We start from the raw sequence: 12,626 nt of genomic DNA, 5'->3' as shown, positions 1-12,626 counted from the left end.
ATGGGTGGGTCAAACAGACACATGACCTTCACCCAGGAGACCGCTGTCCATGTCCCGTGTGAAACCGGCCGTTGACTTATTTACGTTGACTACTTAACTTATGTGCGTAACTTAATTTACGTAACTTAATTTACATAACAAACATACGTAACAAACGTACGTAACAAACGAAGGTAACAAACGTTACTGTATGTAACAAAATGACATCATGTGCGGCTGTGGCTCAGAAGTAGAGCAGGTCGTCCACCAATCGTAAGGTTGTCGGTTCGATCCCCAGCTCCTCAGGTCACATGTCGATGTGTCCTTGAGCAAGACACTTAACCCCAAATGGCTCCCGAAGGCTGTGCCATCGGTGGGGGAATGTGTGTGTGAATGGGTGAATGCTGACATGTAGTGTAGAGCGTTTTGAGTGGTCAGAAGACTAGAAAAGCGCTATATAAATGCAAGTCCATTTACCATTTGCAAATGTCCTTATTTTAACCCAAACCATGATCTTTGTCTGAACCTAACAAAGTAGTTTTGTTGCCTAAACATAACCAAGTAGTTTTGTTTGAATTCACAATGTTAACCACGTGTTTAAAACTGCGACCGCATGTCCGTATGTGACTAGTTGGGAATGAGAACGGCATTAAATGACACACAAAATGTTCTTAAAAGTGGCGTGCTATTTATACATCTTCCCATGAGATCACGTTGGATATTGTAATATGGCCACTAGCATTATCCAGCATTTATTCAGGTGGATGCTTTTTTGTCTGGGTATTAGGTATCTGGCAAGTTATCATTATCACTGAATTTGACTTGTATAACAAATGAATGGCAGAAATTTTAAACAAACTGCCACACAGATTTATTCAATTAAATTTCTGAAATATCCAAAGAGACCACTGGTCAGTTGAAAGAGATTCCTGATTTGTTTACCATCGTGAGATATGCCAGGAGTCGTATTCAGAATATACTGTATATATGAAGTAATTGTTGTAAGTTCTACATCATTCTATGTTCACTGTATATGATTATCATATAAAACCACTTGGCTTCACTATAGACGAATGAGGCAAGAAGCATAAGGTGGCAGGCTGCAAGTAATTTCACATGACCTCTAGTTTAAAAGTTAATAAATCACTCTTAAAAGATTTAAGCAATCCTGGGAAAGCTAAACACAATAAAAAACAATAACGCGATAAGCTTTGAGCTGTGCTGCAGTGTATCCCGTCTGTCACCATGCTGGCAGAGTAGCTTACTCTAGGAATTTGCAAAATCACACTAATGCAGACAAATTGTAACTGTATGCCTAAAAAGATGTCTACAATATAAAAGCATACATTGCCAAACATCTGAAACAACATTTAAGGAAGACATGGGATATTTCACTATTTGGAAAATATATTGAGAAGATTATTTTGTAAGTGTATAGCATGGGAAGAGTAGGGGAATGTATTTGTCTTGTGCTTTATCATGCATACTTAAGAGTATTTGAGGGTGATCACATCCATATAGAGGGAATGCATTGACATCAACTTCTTCATGCGATTCCACCCCCTTCGACACCAATGAGTAGACAACAAATCCAACTTGGATCTAACTTGCTTAAGACCAGACAGAACTAAACAAGGAGGAGGAAATGTGGCTGCTGGAAACGCATTTCTAGAGTAGATACCAAGTGTCCATTGATACTGTATCTATGAATCACAGGCAACCAAATATTAAATATATGATAAGTTTAAGTTTATGTTAACTTTTGTAATTTTTTTCTGTTTCGTAAAATTGGGGTACCATGTATCAAATGGGTTACAGTTTCTACATAGATGATCTGTGTGTGCACACATTCAAATTAAAACTAAGAGTCAGCACCATAACCTCATAGTCACTTTCATTTCAAGTCATTTTTTATTTGAAAATGACAAATTTTGCAACTTTCTTCATACTTTCTGACTGCACTATAAGTGTATGGATTACAAGCATTCAAGGCATTGAGTTCATGTATTCATTTGGGTATTACTAATGAGTTTAACCCTCCGCAAAGCACCACCCCATGCTGCTACTCCGTCAAGCTGTCAGAGCTACCATAGCGCCCACACTGTCATTAACTGCACCCCCTGCATAGCAGACAGAAGGGTCTACACTATGCGTTTAAAGGACATATCCAGGATGTCAAACTGATTCCGCAGCAAAAACAGATTAAAAAGATAAAGATAGAAGCCAAAGCCTACAGATTACAGTGTATAAGTGAACCACCATCACCTGGCAATCGAGATAGAAGACAATGAAATTAAGGAACACCGTTCCTGTAAAGCTGGGGAGGTCTTTATTCACTGTTAACTTGCTATGATTAAAAATGTAGGGACCCAGCATCTGGCTGGTTTCAAGTGACCTCATGACCTCAGTAACCTGATCCTTGACCACAGGACTCATCTCAGTCCTCATTGGCTACAGTAACATTTCACACCTAGGTGTGAAATTCACACAGAACAAAACCAGAGGAATGTTCTTTGTTCCTCCTCTTTCGACTCTTTCTTCTCATCTGCTCATCTCTCCTGACGTGTGAGAGGTGAGCTGCTGCGCTCTCTCTGCTCTTCATCTCCTCAACCCAGGCTGACCTGGTTGAGGTGAACGGCTCTCAAGTCCAGAACTTGCAAAACAGTTCTGGTTCTGATCAATGGCCTGTTAGGAAACAGCCATTGCAACCAAGGAACCAAACGGCAGACGACGCGAGTGCTCTGCCCTTTCCACCAGCTAACTTCAAGCTATCAAGCAAAGAAAGCACCAAACTAACAGCAAAGACGACCTCTTTGACTTGGAACCACAACTTCAACACATGGAATCACAAACCCTTTTCTTCCATGGATTGGTAACGTACTGGGCCTTAGCATTAGCAATCGCACAGGGCTGAGCAAGATTGTCCAACTTTGATTTCTAGAAAGTACTTGTATTGATTTGGTTTAATGTTATTCATTGAGTTTGACTGTGTTGATTTATCTGTATTTGATATCTGGGTAACTGGCTTCGCCACATCTGATGTGTTTAGTTTATGCTTCACATAGACAAGGTCTTGCATGCAACTAACCATCTTTTCTAACCCACTGCATATCTAACACACATTAAGATCACATACAGAAACTGTGAATTAGTTAAACATAAACATACAGCTTCAGATAATCTTAACCCCACATCACCCCCCTCTCTGTCCTTCTTCTCAGAAGAACAAAGAGGTCATGTGGTGACATGCTGATGGCCATCTTTGATTCCGCCATCTTCGATTCCGCCATCTTTGATTCAGCCATCTTTGATTCAGCCATCTTTGTAGTTTTACAGTGCCCGCCATTTTGTTTGTAGGCCATACAGACATTTTGAGACAAGAACCCATCTTGTTTTCCCCCCCCCTCTCTCTCTCACACACACACACACACACACACACACACACACACACACACACACTTTGTTTGGTTTGTTTAGTTTAGTTATTTAGTTAGATTAATATTGTGTTTTGAACCTTTATTATCTTGTAAATAAATGTTTGTGGAATATACATGCTGGTCTGTTTAATGTTGCACAGGAGTGAATAATGCCAACCTCTGCTATGTCAAGAACTCCGATATCCTTCAACCTTTACTATCTATTTTGGTTATAGTTATTAATTTAATTATTAATCAACGTTCCAAATTGATAGTTTAGCATATATAATGAGACTATATTAACGTTTTGGTCATTGGTCCCTGATTCCAGGGTGGTGCCCCGTTTATTATTGATGTTTATTGATAATCTTTATTAATATTAATAATTCTATTATTATTTATTAATTAATTTGCTAATAACCAAAACCTACTAAAGTAGAACCCCTACAAAAAGCAAAAGCAGCATGTGTTCAGTATACCTTCTGTAGCTTGTGTAATATAGTGCTAACGCTAGTTAATAATAATTAACATTATCTTCTAATGTTAGCTCCACATGTTTTTACGTAGAAACGTAACATTTTAGAAGTGTATATCTCCTTCCAACCTTCTCTGAAATCTGAAATGATTGCATGAGAGTCTATGGAGCAGAGCCAGATAGTTGTTGGACTCTGGTCGAAGCTGGCTGATGCTACGCTATGATTGGCCACTCTGCGTTCAAGGGGCGGGACTTAGAAAAGGGTCAATTATTGAGTCTGTAAAACCATTCTACCTGATTACAGAATCACCACTTGAGAGAAAATGGTGCCGTGATTTGTCAATGTGATGCCTGGCGCTGGAGGTAAGAATCTGTGAAAGCTCTGTCAACACAATGAACAGAATGGGAAACAACAGTACACACGGAAAGCTTGCAGTCTAATTTTTGCCACCTGTTTTCTGTCTTTACATCATCAGATGGAAATCTCTCAGGTTCTGTTCATGCCATAACTCTTGAGTCACCATTAAGACATCAGACACCAGGTACTGGCTAGGCGGGAGGCACACATAAAGCCTACTGTTTGAAATGTTTCAGAGGATGTTAGGGAATATTACACAACATAAATTCAATAATGGATTAAATGTGCTTTTAGGCAGCAACAGTTCATCATTTACATTGTCTCAATGGTAATCTTATGGATGAGACAACTGCAAACTATGTGGCATTTATCAGTGTTATGTTCCACTGAAACTGTACTGTATGTGTGAAGATTGAAGTTAGTTATTTAAAATGAAGGCTACCACAAATGAGTCACATGTAAACTAGTAAAGACATCCAATCTTATTATCTTATCCAATCTTTCAAAACTACTCTAACTGAATTTAAAAAACAGTGGAAACTGCTTATAGTGATCACGGTTAAAGTGATCATCCGCTTATAATGATCAAAAACCTTGGGACAGAATCATTCCTGTACAAATAGTGTTTAAATAATTTGCTCATAGTAATCAAGTAGTTCGCTTACAGTGTTCATATGGGAAAACATTTTAAAACTACATTAGACTAATGTTAATTGTTAATTTTGTTTTGTTTTAAACTTTACTCCTTTGAGACTTTGCCTCAAGAATGTCTGCTGATTGATATCATGACGGGAAAATTAATAAAAAACGAATGCGCACGGGGAAAACACCTGTGGCTGAAGCCGCCCTCATCAAGTGGATTGATAATGCCTGGTCACGTAATGCCCCCAAAGCGAAACTTTGACGATCCTCAACCGGTTCCCAGCAAAGGAGCGCCGTTCTGCATGCAAAAACGGCAATGCCTCACCCGTGGTGAGGTAAATGTGTGGAGTGCGGAGTGCCAAAGGTATCCAACCAAGGGTAATGGCATTTTTTCAACATAGCAGTAGGACCACACATACAGTATAGCTTTACAGCTTTAGATGATAATTCTCTTGAATTTTTTTAAAGATTGTTCCAACATTGTATGTATATAATATGAAATCCACTATGTAATGTTTCAGGTGCTTATTTTAAATAATGTTAACTTCTGTCAAGCAGGCAACCTAATGTATTTTCCAGGGATAACATTAATGCAGCTGATGAACTGGAGAGCCAGAAATATGAGATCACATTCAAATAAACTTCCATGTTATATGTCACTGTCATAAATGCACAATGGGACTATACAAAATATGTGCTTGTTTCACTTTTTTGCTATAAATCACCAGTGGTGTCACATTTTTGTCATTGTTTTTATTTTTCCCTGAATAACAACCCTAAGAGAAGTATAACTCCATATGAAGTGTGAAGGGGTCATACAGTCCATCAGCTACTAGTCTGCTTTGATAAGAATGATGCGACTGCTTTTCTGCTAAATAAATTGATGATCCTCCCGACAGTTTGTCAAGGCCTCTGGTTGTTGGTTCAGCTGTGCTAGTGTTGCGGGAGGAATTAAATGACATGTTGCTCTATGGTAAATGCCAAGTGTACATTTCAATTACACAGATCATCATCAGTTTACCATTAATTTTAAACTCCCAAATGCATGACAAAAGGTTTTTGAACTCTTGTGCCTCAGGTTATCGATTGAAGAGGAAACAATTAACCTTTCCACACTAGTCTAAATTGTGTTTACACACTGTAGATGGAGACTTCCTCTTTAAGTATCTGACAGACAAACCAAAAATCAAAACAAAAAGACAAAATAGAAACAAGGTGTCTAGTGAAGTGCCTGTAGATTAATGCTCTTTGAGTTGGCAGTAAAGAGCTTACTGCATGCAATCTAGAAAATATGAAATGGTAATCAATCTGCAGTACAACATGCCATTCACTGACTGTATTCTGACTATGCTTGGACTACATCTCAACCATGAAAACGAGCTAATGTGGATTCAATATATGAAAAACCGTAAATAAAACAAATTATAAAAAGATCAAAATGTTTACAATACATTCATCAGCTGAATAAAAAACAGTGTGTCTGCTGGACACATCTAGATATAGAAAATAAATGGTGATACCAATAACAATAGCTAATCTAACCTTTTCGTGTGACACCCCACGCAAAAAAAAACATTAATCATGTTTATGAAAAAACAGACAAACACGCTCATGTCAAACTGGGTTTTCTAGTGAGCACTAAGGCGCTGTTGAAACAAAAATGATTCACATCTGGGTAGCATCAAAATTCAAAAGCCTGAATCAATCCTTAATTTCAAGGTCATGTTGGCACAAACTGCACCAAATGATTACATCTGTTTTTTGAGTGTGTTTGGCCTTTCAGATGTTGAAATTGCATTGGCGACATCAAAGCTGGATTGGCAGAGCCTAATGCCCAATACACAGTCAAATAACATCCAGCAACAGTATTGCTAAAGAATGTTATGTGTTGACAAACCGGACTGCAACATTGCGTTCATGATTGCAGTTGTGGAAAGACTTGGTGGGATTACAGCTAGATAGTATTACAGCACAACATGAGTCCCCTGCCACACTACACGGACCCTATTAGCTGTTTTGATGACTGCTAAAGTGAGAACAGAATGGTTCAACATACAGTACATTCCCTGGCTGGTGTGAGTTTCTGGATAACCACTATGGTTAGCTGTTATTTATAATCTAATCTGGTTTCAGGAAGAATAAGGGCGCTTTCACAAGCCAACATATTAGTCCGTTTTAAAGGCCTTGACACACCAAGCCGAAGGTCAGCTGTCGGACAGTTTGGGGCCGTCGGTGAGTGTCCGTCGGCTTAGTTTTTTCGGTGTGTCCCGCACCGTCGGCTCTAGTCCGTGTTGGAGGTTTTTAGGCCAAATCAGCATGTTGTATCGGCGGTGGCGCCCGTCAGCTTAAACAAATCAGTGCACGAGAAGAAAAATGGAAGTGAGGAGAGCGAGCCATCTTCACATTATCTGAACAAAGAAGAAGGTCTTTTTGGAGCCACAGGTCAAGGCGTCAGTCAGATGAGTTTAACAGTGACTTCAGTAAATTACTGTAAATGAAAACATGGCTAGGTGGGTGCCACAATTCATTATGCCTTGGGAATATGGACAATCCGTGAAGACTAAACAGCTGTTAACCTTTGGGTATAATCTTTTTCCCCAATATTTCAATTTGGAAACATATATTATAAATTAAATGAAGCTTCCAGGACTAAGATCTGGAGTGATCATTTCCCTAACTTCAGCCATAGAGAGCTTAAATCCCTCTTCACTGACTTTTTCCAAGTTTTAGTTTTGTTGACTTATTGTGCAGGCCAAATGGTGGAGCAATTTCACACATGCTGCATATCATCATCAATGTTTTAGGTTTCCCATAATACACAAACATGGAATTTTTGTTTTGAAATTGCTGGAAAATAAAGAGTTATAGTGTATTATTACAGGTTGAAATCAGCTGGAACAAAGATAAGAACACAAATAGTGTTGTAGCACCGCTGTTAATGCATGCCAACTGTAACGTAACTAAACGTCTGTTCCGGACATAGGCTCTTGGACGTGTCATACACATCACATTTTATCGAATATTCTGTGGTAACAATGAGGTAAATGTAAGCACAGACAAGAGCAGTTCCAAACAATGTTGTCATCCGACACTGTTTTCTGTTTCTCACGAGCTTGATTCCAACGAAATCAGTGCATTTAATGAAGAAAGTAATGTTATGTCATAAGGTTTGTCTTACCTGCTTAAAATCAGAGGACATAATTTGACATGTTTCTATCAATCTAAAGTCCACCAAAATAAAAGGGAAAACATGCTTCATTGACTTTTCGGTGCATTTTTCCTTTCTGACGTTGTTGACTTTGAACATAAGCAGGAAATCACTCTCATATGGAGGCAATGTTTGCCACATTCTGTCAGAATATCTTTCCATTATTATTGACAGAATCATCTCTTTTGGAGGACCTTCTCATAATCTAACTGGAACACCCTGCTGGTTCGGACATGCGTGTATCTGCATAATAAACACTAACCACCATGAGAATATTATCGAACAAGCAAAAGCCACAGAAAAATAAACCCTACAGGATTTCCCCTCCAAGTAAAACCATCTGTTGTTATCCTTTACAACGAATGGACCCAACATCCTTAAATCTAATGCATTAGTGACATGTTTTGCACTCTTGCATCTCTGCCAAATACACTCCCTTAAATCCAGTCTGATCTTTGACATCTTTTCAAAATAACCCTGTGTCGGGTGTCATTATGAACTTAAGTTGAAATAACAAAATATATTTGCCATGTCGCCGTTATTTGTATTGTGTGAAACACATTTTGCTCTACCTCTAAAGCAGTCAGGATACACATCTACCTTGTTTTTTTTGTTAAAAATTCAACTTAACATACAACTCCATGCCTATACATCTCAATTTCATTCATGGAAACTGTGTTTCATGATAATGATATTCAGATGTGCAGTCTGGCTCAATGTTTTTGAACAGCCTACTGCATGTGATCTAATACTGCAAACATTCGGCCGAGGGTAAGGTAACATACTGTCTTATAAAATGTTGATAAATGTCAATGGTACTTATAATAAGGAGCTAAGACACTAGACACTAGGCATCTCAACATATTTCCTGACCCTCTACCGTAAACTATCTAAAAATGCTGGATACTATTAAAAAAAACATACACATGTAGTTTAAAGCAGCAGAGGGTAGAAATGGAGCAAATATGATTAAAAAAAGTTATTATCATAAATGGTCACTATATCCTGACAATAGTGCATGAGACAGGTAATCTCGCCTCAAATGTTTTCAGATTTTTTTTCAGACATTTTTAGTATGCTGTTTAGCTGTAAAATGAGAAAGTTGAGATCAGTTGAGGAAACACCAAGCACCACCCACCACAAACTTTCTCATTTTACAGCTAAACAGTACACTACAAGATGTTTCTGAAAACATTTGAGGAGAGAAATAGACATTACAGTAACAGTATATTGATTCATATACTGTATGATCAGCGCTGCCTTGACCGTTTGGTCAGAGTTTGTGAGTGATTTACAGCTGCCTCCCATCACGGGCTAGATTTTTTAAAGCCTGAAAACAGAGCCATGAGCAGGTGCAGAAGTTTTCTCTCAGAACACTTGAATTACAATATGCTGAAAGGTTATTATGGACCATGACCTGCTATGATAACACTAAATCTTACCTTTTGTATCCTTTCCTTTCCTTCCTCAAAGTACTCTTCAATGAGTCAAATTTGCTCTTCTTAGGTTTCTAATGCTTGTTAGTAGCCTGCGGAAAGCCTTTTTCTCCTGCTTTGGTGGCGTGAATGCGCAGGTAAAAAATTCTCACTTCCAATTTCAAAGTCTGCCTGTAATCTAATGCAACATCACAGCTATGTTGTGTAGGATGCAGCATGGGATCTCTTACCTCAAAAGTAACGGCCACAGTCGTCCATACGGTGAGCTCTCACATCTGTCCTTTACTGCTGCAAGTCTGAGTTGTAGTGCTGTGGTATTAGGGGAGAGGAAACATAACATTATTGTACCTGGGGCTGCACAATTAATCGATCATGATTTTGGCTTCACACAATTAAATGAACATGATTACCTCAGATATTTAAGTTTAAAATGTGTGTTCTACTCATAGAAAACTCTGCTGTATATCAAATCAAGCACTTCCTAAACTAACAGCCAGCCAGCCAGCAATCGAGATGTTTTGGCTTAACTTTTGGGTGTAGATATCATCGATACAACCAATGTGTTTATGATTAAATTGAGAGCATAAAATTGTTAATCTAGCTCTTAATGTTGCTCATTTTGCTCTCAAAGTGCACCAGATTGAACTTTAAAATGTAGCTCACAAAAGGGTAGGGTGAATATTCCTGTATTTTTTCATGTTGCAATATTTATAGATGAAAAACATATTGCAATGTCAGTTTTTCCCGACATTGTGCAGCCCTAATTTGTACATTAGCAAGAACGTTGCACAGCATGGAAGCGAAAGTAGTACTTTGCTTATTTTAATGTGAAAGTGCAATAAAAAAATCTGTTGTCGCTAAAAATCAATGAATAATCATGATAAATAATTGTGATATCAATATTGATAAAAAATAATCATTATCATAATTTTGGCCATAATCGTGCAGCCCTAATTGTACCTTATACCTAACCTCATCTTTAGCAATGAACACCAAAGCCTGTCAAATATAAGCTCAAATTAACTCCACTTTTCACCAACACTGTCGACTATTCACTACTATTGTCTGCTGATCATGTGTGCTTATACAATCTTTTGAAATGCAAAATTCATTTTTTTTCCTCTACATTTATTTAATTAATTAATTAATTAATTAATTAATTAATTAATTAATTTAAGGTTTTTATCTTACCACCATGAACTATACTACTGTAGTACTTATTACTTTTAAGTCTAACTAATTAAATTATTTTAAAAATTATTTGTATGTTATTTTTTCTGTAACTTTACCTCTAGGGGTGGGAAGAAGGCTGGACCTGTCTCTGTGTGGGAGTGGGAGCCGATGTGTATGTGTATATTTATGTATGTACATATTAAATGTTAAATGTAAGATATAATTTTTTTCTGTATTATGGCACCGGTGTTATGTTTTGTTATGTTTGTTATGCTATGTTTGGAAAAAAAAAGGAATATAAGAATTTTCCAAAAAAAAGAAATGCAAAATTCATATAGTTAAATAAAAATATATAACATTACATTTGTCACCATAATTACATATAGACACAATGCTCTCAGTAATCATATAGGCATACTATACAGGGGAGAAAGTAACATTACAATGCACCTAAGATACAGTCAAGTTAAGTAAAAGTTCAATGCCATTGATGTGAAGATGATTAACATTAACATTACCTTGAAACCTTGGCCTTGAATAGGAATCGTCCATCTAATGACAGTCCTTCCTTTCCTTCTAACATTACTGTCCACATTCAACTGTAAAATTAACACATATTAGCATTAAACTTACTGTAAAACTGGGAAACAAAGCACCCAACCGTCATACTGTTGCTACTAGCAACATGTAGGCTAGCTAACATCGATGTTACATGTTTAGCTGGCTAGGGTTCAACGTTTTGACCCACTTGTCCAAAGTAATTTTTTTATTTGAGTCACAGAATAAGCATTTATCTCAAAGACAAATACAAGACAAACTCACCGCTGCTTTCAGACATTTTAAAATGTCACTACTCGCTGGTGAAAAAGATGCCAGGTAGGTGCTACACTTCATACGGTGACCACAAAAACATGGCAACCGGAAGTGACGTCTCTCTAATCCAATCCCACCGAAAACCAGATTTTTTTTATTTTATTACATTAGTTTTATTAGCAAGTGGATTTATCTATGTACAAATTATTTTACACTATTTTATATTTTCGTATATATTATAACAAGTTTATATTTTTTTCTATGTCATACAAAACAAGCAAGAGGATATTCAAGATTCAAGATTCAAGATTCATGATGTTTATTGTCACACCGGTTATACAAGTACAATCGTGTGAAATACTTTTTGTAAAAAAATAATAAAATAAAAATAATAGTGTATTTACAACTAATATACAGTATAATAATAAAGGAAGTATTTGGTATATGGTAACTATTGAAGCTATATATATATATATATATGTATATATATATATATATATATATATATATATATATATATATATATATATACATATATATATATATGGGAGCAGTAGAGGCTGCATACTATACAAATATTGCACAGGCATTTTTTTATTTTAAATTTTTTTTTTATATTGCACATATTGCATTGATTGAAGTATTGCACTTGTTTATTGCACTTTTTGTGAGGGAGAGAGTGTTGTATGATTTATCTGTTTAAGAGTCTGATGGCCTGGGGGAAAAAACTGTTTCTCAGTCTATCTCATGATATATATATATATATATATATATATATATATATATATATATATATATATATATATATATATATATATATATATAATGATATGTAATTTTGGGTTTAATGAAGAACAGTCTCAACTGGGGGAAATTAGTAAAGAATCTATTTTATTGTCCAGTTTACACAATATTTTTCATCCCAGAATAAAAGAGTCTTTGAGGAATCTGGGTGTTTCGTCAAAACAGCACAGATTGTGGACAAACTTTAGTTTTTCAAAATATTGGCTTGTATTTATCTTTCAAAAAGAAACTGTTTTTAAAAATGTTTAATAAGTTGTTATATTACGGTGCAGATAATATGACAGCACTATTAAATGTTATTTATCTATGTAGGAGGTAGTTT

This window comes from Sebastes umbrosus, chromosome 7 (assembly GCF_015220745.1).
Source record: "Sebastes umbrosus isolate fSebUmb1 chromosome 7, fSebUmb1.pri, whole genome shotgun sequence".
Classification (NCBI taxonomy): domain Eukaryota; kingdom Metazoa; phylum Chordata; class Actinopteri; order Perciformes; family Sebastidae; genus Sebastes; species Sebastes umbrosus.
The sequence above is the reverse complement of the archived record's forward strand: the minus strand, read 5'-3'. Positions refer to the sequence as shown.